This window comes from Zingiber officinale, chromosome 10B, assembly GCF_018446385.1.
Source record: "Zingiber officinale cultivar Zhangliang chromosome 10B, Zo_v1.1, whole genome shotgun sequence".
Classification (NCBI taxonomy): Eukaryota; Viridiplantae; Streptophyta; class Magnoliopsida; order Zingiberales; family Zingiberaceae; genus Zingiber; species Zingiber officinale.
The window spans coordinates 78403497-78413888 of record NC_056005.1 but is presented as its reverse complement, the minus strand read 5'-3'; the positions used below and the strand labels follow the sequence as shown (position 1 = coordinate 78413888).

At 38.6% G+C, this 10392-nt stretch overlaps 1 long non-coding RNA gene across 1 annotated transcript; it reads right to left on the bottom strand.

The window, feature by feature from the left end:
* Positions 1 to 418: 418 nt before the first annotated feature.
* LOC122030462 lies at positions 419 to 8096 on the bottom strand. The gene is made up of 2 exons (XR_006125431.1): positions 7577 to 8096; positions 419 to 663 (listed from the first exon to the last, which is right to left on the bottom strand). It is a non-coding gene; the product is annotated as an uncharacterized LOC122030462 (long non-coding RNA).
* Between the last annotated feature and the right edge of the window lie 2296 nt (positions 8097 to 10392).

The window sequence follows — 10392 nt, the reverse complement described above, 5'->3', positions numbered from 1 at the left end:
TTCTTCTTTCCTAAGCACATATAAGCAGATACTCTATACTGCAAATAATAAAAAAAACATAAAAGAAAATTAAATACTTTCTTACTTGAAGACGGCAAACATGGTGCTGATGTGTGATGCTGGAGAATGGGACCAGCTCTGATACCAACTGTAACAACCACCCTTCTTACTACTTCTCTCTAAGGGCGACCATTACCTATCTATACTTTACTTACTAGTGTCACTTATGCTAATATTAGCAACACTTAGATTTATTACGGCCCTAGAGGAATTCCTACCGAAAAATTTCGGCAAAATCTTCCCTGTACCGGTGACTAAATCCATAATACAAACAATATATACGCAGCCACAGGCGGCTGGAATACATTTTTCACAACCACGCGGTAATAAAATCACACTATAACCAAAGCAACTACTCTAGCAAAAGCAACCAACTACATCACTCCACAAATAATAAAAGTAAACTAATTACAAGTGCAGAATAAACTTAAATACAGTCTCAACTCATAATGACACTTAAGAAAACTAAAAGGATTAAACATAAAGTCTTGACAATTTTTTTTTGCCAGCTAATTCTGGATCTCTCCACAGTCCAAACATCACACATCTTCATCACCACCACCATCCTGTCGCCTCCTTTTCATATCTTAGCTTTTCCTTTATCTGCGGTAGGAGAAAAGAAAACAAAAGATCTATAAGCGAAAACGCTTAGTAAGTACTAATCTATCTCACAAAAACTCGAAGTGCATAAAAAGAATGCAACAATACTAAAACTGAAATGCTAAAAGCAAAGCTACATGTACTCATGGTATACAGAAATAAAACTGAATACTAAACATGCTCACTAACTGACAGGAAAGTAATGAACCAACTACTATAAGCTTAGAATTAAAGAACTAAACTTTTATTGATTCTAAGCATAAACTTGTTTCATTTTCTTATATCCTTATACTAGAAATTTATCTTTTAATTTCTCTTTCACTTTCTTCTTCTTGTTCTTCTTACTTTTCTTATACTAGAAATTAATCTTTTAATTTCTCTTTCACTTTCTTCTTCTTGTTCTTCTTTTCTTTTCTTTTCTTTTCTTCTTTGGGCCCAGGCTTAGTACCATCTTTGTTTTGCGCGAGTCCTATGAGGTAAAGACCTTGGTCTTACCAGGGCCAAGACCTTGGAATTGGTCACCTGGATTTGTTTAACGACAACCTTGGAAGTCGGGTACTAGCCTCTAACTTTAGTTTACTTCTTATCTCTTTTTAACTAGACCTTGGTCTTTTTCTTTTTACTAAGTTTTCTCATAATCCTTTATTAGAGTTTATTGGAATCCTTTAGATATACCTAACAAGTGTAGGATTACAATTAACTAAGCATGCTATATAAAAACAATACAAGGAAACAATCTGAACTCTCTCTAAGCATGTTATAAAACAAAGCAACAGAAAAGAAAATCTGAACTTTCTAAACATGCTGTAAAATAAAGGAAAAGAAAGCACATCTGGACTTACTAATCATGCTATAGAATAGAGCAAAAGAGAGCTAATTTGAACTTTTAAAACATGCTGTGATAAGAGCAAAGAAAGCTAATCTGATCTTACTAATCATGCTATAAAATAGAATCAAGAAAGCAACTTTAAGCTTACTAATCATGCTATGAAATAGAGCTAAGAAAGCAACTTTAAGCTTTCTAAACATGCTATAAAATAGGCAAAAGATAGCTAACTTGGACTTACTAAACATGCTGTAAGATAAAGCAAAGTCAATCACTAAAATGCTGGATAGGATAGCAAAGTAAGCTAACTCTGAATTGTTATAACGAGGTTGTTCTTGCCTTTCAAACAGTAATAAACAATCTATCCCAACATACTAGTATACTAAGTGGTGCATGCTTGTTAAGTAGTAGGGAAAAACTAAACCGTGCATGCTCTTTTAGTGGTAAGGGAAACTAACCGTGCAGGGCTCAAGTTAATGGTTGTTCATGTTCATTGAAACTCAAGAAATCCAAAACTAAATGCTTAACCTCAGAATTGCTCATGCACTAAACGGGAACATAGTTTAAATCAAACCGTACAGCTAAGACTATAGCAAGAAGACTAACAGTATACTCAAAATATGAATCACTTCAAGCTCATTATGCAACCCATTTCATGCTCGTTGAATGTCAATCAAATTCTGATACTGCTTACTCATTTTAAGTGGTTGTTCATGCTTGTTCAACTACACAAGAAACATACAACTAAGCAATCTAAACTGTATGCTAGGATAACAGGACTGTTCATGTTCATGGAGGTAGCAAAGCAAAACCAAAAACTGCATACTAATTAATGAGACTGTTTACACACTTTGATTTGCAAGAATGCACCCTGAAAATACTACCAAGAAGATCTAAAGTAGCATATTAAGGTAGTAACAAAATTTAAACTACATGCCTGATCTATTGGCAGCATGCATCAATATGATCTACACTAGAATTTTAAACCATAAGCTTAAACTGAAACTAAATCTTCTCCATGTTCAGTACCACAGCCAGAAGATAGAAAAAAACCAATTGCCACAACAATTGCTCTTCATGCTCAGAAAAAGGATATTCTGAAATTTATCTACACGGCACAACCCAATGGATCAAAACCGAGATCCGAACACTTCTAGAACTAACTATCCATTAAAACCCCTTCTCAATCTTCCTATAAGAACTCACGGCAGCAAGCACTACCAACAAATCTTCACAGAAAATTCGAGAACAAGCTAAAATACACTACAATACTTATACTTTACAGCACAACAGGATCTAAGATCTTGTTACAACAGCACTTAGGAAGAAGACAACCAAAAACGCATGCTGTACACAACCATCCGAAAGAAAAGAAAGCAAATCGAAGCTCGGAGCAACTCCTACCGCAGGTGAGTAGTACTTACCGAGCGTTCTTGGACTTACAACCGAGAAGAGAAAGGAGAAGGCTCTTAGGGTTTTCGGAGGGCTCGGGATTGCAGATTTTCTGGCTTCTTCTTGTGCCTGCGAGCTCTTCTCTGTCGGGATGACCACCCACGGGTGAGGGCTGGCCGGAAGAAAGCTCCGCCGGCGCCGGAGACCCTAAGAGCCTTCTCCTTTCTCTTCTCGGTTGTAAGTCCAAGAACGCTCGGTAAGTACTACTCACCTGCGGTAGGAGTTGCTCCGAGCTTCGATTTGCTTTCTTTGCTTTCGGATGGTTGTGTACAGCATGCGTTTTTGGTTGTCTTCTTCCTAAGTGCTGTTGTAACAAGATCTTAGATCCTGTTGTGCTGTAAAGTATAAGTATTGTAGTGTATTTTAGCTTGTTCTCGAATTTTCTGTGAAGATTTGTTGGTAGTGCTTGCTACCGTGAGTTCTTATAGGAAGATTGAGAAGGGGTTTTAATGGATAGTTAGTTCTAGAAGTGTTCGGATCTCGGTTTTGATCCATTGGGTTGTGCCGTGTAGATAAATTTCAGAATATCCTTTTTCTGAGCATGAAGAGCAATTGTTGTGGCAATTGGTTTCTTTTCTGTCTTCTGGCTGTGGTACTGAACATGGAGAAGATTTAGTTTCAGTTTAAGCTTATGGTTTAAAATTCCAGTGTAGATCATATTGATGCATGCTGCCAATAGATCAGGCATGTAGTTTAAGTTTTGTTACTACCTTAATATGCTGCTTTAGATCTTCTTGGTAGTATTTTCAGGGTGCATTCTTGCAAATCAAAGTGTGTAAACAGTCTCATTAATTAGTATGCAGTTTTTGGTTTTGCTTTGCTACCTCCATGAACATGAACAGTCCTGTTATCCTAGCATACAGTTTAGATTTCTTAGTTGTATGTTTCTTGTGTAGTTGAACAAGCATGAACAACCACTTAAAATGAGTAAGCAGTATCAGAATTTGATTGACATTCAACGAGCATGAAATGGGTTGCATAATGAGCTTGAAGTGGTTCATATTTTGAGTATACTGTTAGTCCTCTTGCTATAGTCTTAGCTGTACGGTTTGATTTAAACTATGTTCCCGTTTAGTGCATGAGCAATTCTGAGGTTAAGCATTTAGTTTTGGATTTCTTGAGTTTCAATGAACATGAACAACCATTAACTTGAGCCCTACACGGTTAGTTTCCCTTGCCACTAAAAGAGCATGCACGGTTTAGTTTTTCCCTACTACTTAACAAGCATGCACCACTTAGTATACTAGTATGTTGGGATAGATTGTTTATTACTGTTTGAAAGGCAAGAACAACCTCGTTATAACAATTCAGAGTTAGCTTACTTTGCTATCCTATCCAGCATTTTAGTGATTGACTTTGCTTTATCTTACAACATGTTTAGTAAGTCCAAGTTAGCTATCTTTTGCCTATTTTATAGCATGTTTAGAAAGCTTAAAGTTGCTTTCTTAGCTCTATTTCATAGCATGATTAGTAACCTTAAAGTTGCTTTCTTGATTCTATTTTATAGCATGATTAGTAAGATCAGATTAGCTTTCTTTGCTCTTATCACAGCATGTTTTAAAAGTTCAAATTAGCTCTCTTTTGCTCTATTCTATAGCATGATTAGTAAGTTCAGATGTGCTTTCTTTTCCTTTGTTTTACAGCATGTTTAGAAAGTTCAGATTTACTTTTCTGTTGCTTTGTTTTATAACATGCTTAGAGAGAGTTCAGATTGTTTCCTTGTATTGTTTTTATATAGCATGCTTAGTTAATTGTAATCCTACACTTGTTAGGTATATCTAAAGGATTCCAATAAACTCTAATAAAGGATTATGAGAAAACTTAGTAAAAAGAAAAAGACCAAGGTCTAGTTAAAAAGAGATAACAAGTAAACTAAAGTAAGAGGCTAGTACCCGACTTCCAAGGTTGTCGTTAAACAAATCCAGGTGACCAATTCCAAGGTCTTGGCCCTGGTAAGACCAAGGTCTTTACCTCATAGGACTGGAGGCTCGCTACCTCAGTCACTATTAGAGAGCGCGCAAAACAAAGATGGTACTAAGCCTGGGCCCAAAGAAGAAAAGAAAAGAAAAGAAAAGAAAAGAAGAACAAGAAGAAGAAAGTGAAAGAGAAATTAAAAGATTAATTTCTAGTATAAGAAAAGTAAGAAGAACAAGAAGAAGAAAGTGAAAGAGAAATTAAAAGATTAATTTCTAGTATAAGGATATAAGAAAATGAAACAAGTTTATGCTTAGAATCAATAAAAGTTTAGTTCTTTAATTCTAAGCTTACAGTAGTTGGTTCATTACTTTCCTGTCAGTTAGTGAGCATGTTTAGTATTCAGTTTTATTTCTGTATACCATAAGTACATGTAGCTTTGCTTTTAGCATTTCAGTTTTAGTATTGTTGCATTCTTTTTATGCACTTTGAGTTTTTGTGAGATAGATTAGTACTTACTAAGCGTTTTCGCTTATAGATCTTTTGTTTTCTTTCCTCCTACCGCAGATAAAGGAAAAGCTAAGATATGAAAAGGAGGCGACAGGATGGTGGTGGTGATGAAGATGTGTGATGTTTGGACTGTGGAGAGATCCAGAATTAGCTGGCAAAAAAAAATTGTCAAGACTTTATGTTTAATCCTTTTAGTTTTCTTAAGTGTCATTATGAGTTGAGACTGTATTTAAGTTTATTCCGCACTTGTAATTAGTTTACTTTTATTATTTGTGGAGTGATGTAGTTGGTTGCTTTTGCTAGAGTAGTTGCTTTGGTTATAATGTGATTTTATTACTGCGTGGTTGTGAAAAATGTATTCCAGCCGCCTGTGGCTGCGTATATATTGTTTGTATTATGGATTTAGTCACCGGTACAGGGGAGATTCTGTCGAAATTTTTTGGTAGGAATTCCTCTGGGGCCGTGATAAATCTAAGTGTTGCTAATATTAGCATAAGTGACACTAGTAAGTAAAGTATAGATAGGTAATGGTCGCCCTTAGAGAGAAGTAGTAAGAAGGGTGGTTGTTACAGCAAACCTCGGTCTACCAGGGCCAAGACCTCGGAATTGGACACCTGGATTTGTTTAACGACAACCTCGGAAGTCGGGTACTATCCTCTTCTTAAAAGTAAAATACTTATAATCTTAATTACTTCTTCTTTAAATGCCTTGGCATTTTAATAGACACCTTGTGTGCCAAAAATCCCTAAAGTCTTGACTTTGGGATCTACTTAAGGCCTTGGCCTTTTCTTTCTTTTCTTTATCTTTCTTATACTTTTCTTAAACCCAAAATACTGTTAGGGTATCTTTCGTATGAATCTTTGAATGAAACTAACTATGTAACACATAATCATGCATAGAATACAAAAGAAATCTACACATCTAATACTTATCAAAAATCTGCATTAATACTTATCAGAAATCTGCATACTAGCTTAATAAAAATCTGCATAATAGCTTAACAAAAATCTGCATACTAGCTTAACAAAATCTGCATACTAAAAATTCTGCATATTCAAGCTAACAACAACTCTGCATTTAAGCTTAATAAAAATCTGCTCTTGTAACTTAATAAAATCTGCACTTGTGTATTTAATAAAATCTGCACTTAATGAAAGAAATCTGCACTTAAAATTCTGCACGCTAAGCTAACAAAACTCTGCTCTACAAGCTCTAAGATTGCCTCGGCAATTAAACAGTGAGCTAAAGTGTATAGTAGCTCCAAAGGACTGTTCACACTTAGTAATTCAACACAAAAACAAAAGCTAGTTAAGGTCACAAGCAACCTAAAAACTAAAACTACACATGCTCACAAATAACAGTAAACAAAAAGCTGTAGACTGTATTCTATCACTCTTAACTAGTTTCTTAAGGCTTCATTTCATATATATCTTTTCTTTGTGACTTACATTTTCCACTAAACATATTTCCTGCATCTTTCTATCTTCTTTTCGTGTTTCATATCAATTTAGTTCTCTATACTTGATTCATATCATGTAATACCGATAACCATGCATCGCCCCTCTACTGTCATTCTTATAGGACTCAACTCAAAACTTCAAGTAGTACATGTACAATCCAAGTTTCATAGGAGAATGTTGTAAACACATCCACTTAACCACACTGAAACCTATCCCTTCAAATCTGCCCAGCATTTCCCAGCCAACACCAGTAGTGAAACACAATGGAAAACATTTTTAAAACACTCTAATTCTGTCCAGAAATAGCATAATCTGTTCGTCATACAGCAAGAATCAAATTCAACTAACCCATACTCAAATCTTCTAACCACAATCTAATTCTTCAATACCTAACCAATCTTGGTAGGAAACTAACAAGAGACTGACAATTTGCAAGTATCTATTTAATTTAACTCTATACAAGGATCCCAAAAACAAAAGTAGAACCAATAAAGACGTACTAATCCAGAACCTATAAAATTTCATAATTGACTGATCGTGCTCATAAAAATTCAACAGAACAATCTACATAGGAACAAATCCGAATTCCATCTACAAAGCCTGAAGAAACCAAACCACATGCTAAGCAACAAATCTATCTCCTTTCTTTGAGATTCTCGGCAGCAATTTCAACAGGAGGCAAAACTTCGGAAACAAAGAAAATAACAAGAAATAAACCTCGGAGCTATCCTACTGCAGGTGAGTAGCAACTCACCTTCGTTTTCTTGGACTTACAACCGAGAAAGAGAGGTTCTAGGGTTTCGGAGAAGCTTCAATCTCGGCAGTTCTTGGTGTTCCCGAGTTCCCCTCGTCGAGGTGGTCACGGTTGGGTGAAGACCGCCGGAAAAAGGCCTAGCTCCGTCGCCTTCTCCGCCCGAACAGTGGAGTCGCCGTCGCCGTCGCCGTTCGCGAGAGAGGAGGAGAGGGGTTCGGGAGTTTTAGGTCACGGGAGAAACTTAAGTCCTCTCTTAACTTAGGTATTTTATTATCTAACTACTGCTTAAGTATTATTCATCCCTTTCCTTAATTAACATTGGCTGCCAGCACAGCTGGTCAAGCGGGTTTTGCTCGGGTCAAAGGTCTCAGCTTCGATCCCTCAGTCGCGCACTTTTGTTCCCCTTTTATTTTAAACGTTCCAACTATAGCTTAAATATATTTCACTCCATACTTGATTAACAAAACTCTCGTAGACCGGTTGGTTGGCTGAGTTCGGTTAAAACTTGGTTCGGGTCTGAGGTCTTGGGTTCAAAACCCGGCTTCAACACTTTTCTTTCTTTTTTTTTTAAACTTCTTTCTCTTGGTAAAAATACCAAACGAACTCCAAAAATTACATAAAAATACTCTAAAAATTTTTAAAATTCTCTAGAATTTTTCTATAGCATTTAAAAATATTTTTGAGTTACTTTTTGGGCTCAAAATAAGGAAATTTGAGTCGTTACATAGGAAGCATCAAAGGGGAGGGGTATGATAACTCAAGCCGTCAGATCAAGAGTCTAGAGTTATATAGGGTCATGTGCAAAAAAGTGTTTATCAATCACAGTAATGGGAAAGGTTTGTGGGGCAGATGTCACTCCCCGATGAAAGGTATTAATGATGGATGTAACAAGGAAATCATAGAGAGAGATTTGTGGACGGCAGCAACTCAACGCAAGAAGGTCATATGTCGGGTGGTAGGATGGCCATGCGGTTACCTTGGGAAAGGGAACGAAAGACCATGCGTCAGGTATTGAGATGGTCATGCAGTTACCTCGGGAAAGGGGGAAGGAAGATGAAAGGAAGCGGCAATTTGAATTTGGCGCTCTCATTTTATTTTTCTACCTCGAAAGCAGAGTAAGATTTAAAGATGACTTGTTTAATTAAAGCTTACGTAATGTATTTTGAGATTGTAGGGGGCGTCGTAAGTTACACATAATTGGCTCAACCTCTAAATGCAACACCGAAGCAGGAGTTCCTAGACTAATTCTTGGGTCAACCTTCAGACGTCAATCAGATCTCCAGACCAGTTCCGAGGGGTTTCTGAACGACCTCTCGGTCGGGTCCCAGACTCTCGCCCCAATGCGAGTTATAAGTGAGTCTGTTCTCACGCCCAACGACCTCTCGGTCGGGATTTTAGACTCTCGTCCCAGCGCGAGTTATAAGAGAGAGATTTGTGTACGGCAGCAACTCAATGCAGGAAGGTCATACGTCGGGTGGCAGGACGACCATGCGGTTACCTTGGGAAAGGGAACGAAAGACCATATGTCAGGTATTGAGATGGTCATGCAGTTACCTCGGGAAAGGGGAAGGAAGATGAAAGGAAGTGACGATTTGAATTTGGCGCTCTCATTTTATTTTTCTACCTTGAAAGCAAAGTAAGATTTAAAGATGGCTTGTTTAATTAAAGCTTATGTAATGTATTTTGAGATTGTAGGGGACGTCGCAAGTTACACATAATTGGCTCGACCTCTAAATGCAACATCAAAGTAGGAGTTCTTGGACTAATTCCTAGGTCAAGCTTCAGACGTCAATCAGATCTCCATACCAATTCTGAGGGGTTTCTGAACGACCTCTCGGTCGGGTCCCAGACTCTCTCCCCAGTGCGAGTTATAAGTGAGCCTGCTCTCACGCCCAACGACCTCTCAGTCGGGATTCCAGACTCTTGCCCCAGCATGAATTATAAGTGAGCATGCTCTCACACCTCCAGACTCTCACCCTAGTGCGAGTTATAAGTGAGTCTGCTCTCACGCTCAACGACCTCTCGGTCAGGTCCCAGACTCTCACCCCAGTGTGAGTTATAAGTGAGTCTGCTCTCACGCCCAACGACCTCTCGGTCGGGATTCCAGACTCTCGCCCCAACGTGAGTTATAAGTGAGCATGCTTTCACACCTCCAGACTCTCGCCCCAGTGCGAGTAATAAGTGAGTCTGCTCTCACGCCCAACGACCTCCTGGTCGAGATTCCAGACTCTCGCCCCAGTGCGAGTTATAAGTGAGCATGCTCTCACGCTTCCAGACTCTCATCCCAGTGCGAGTTATAAATGAGTCTGCTCTCACACCCACGACCTCTTGGTCGGGATTCCAGACTCTCGCCCCAGTGCGAGTTATAAGTGAGCATGCTCTCACGCCTCCAGACTCTTGCCCTAGTGTGAGTTATAAGTGAGCCTGCTCTCATGCCCAACGACCTCTCAGTCGGGATTCCAGACTCTCACCCTAACGCGAGTTATAAGTAAGTTTGCTCTCATGCCTAAGGACCTCTCGATCGGGTCCCAGACTTTCACCCTAGTGCGAGTTATAAGTGAGCCTGCTCTCACGCCCAACGACCTCTCGGTCAAGATTCCAGACTCTCACTCCAGTGCGAGTTATAAGTGAGCCTACTCTCACGCCCAACAACCTCTCGGTCGGGATTCCAGACTCTCGTCCCAGCGCGAGTTATAAGTGAGCATGCTCTCACGCCTCCAGATTCTCACCCTAGTGCGAGTTACAAGTGAGCATGCTCTCACGTCCAATGACCTCTCGGTCAGGATTCCAAACTCTCGCCCCAGCGCGAGTTATAA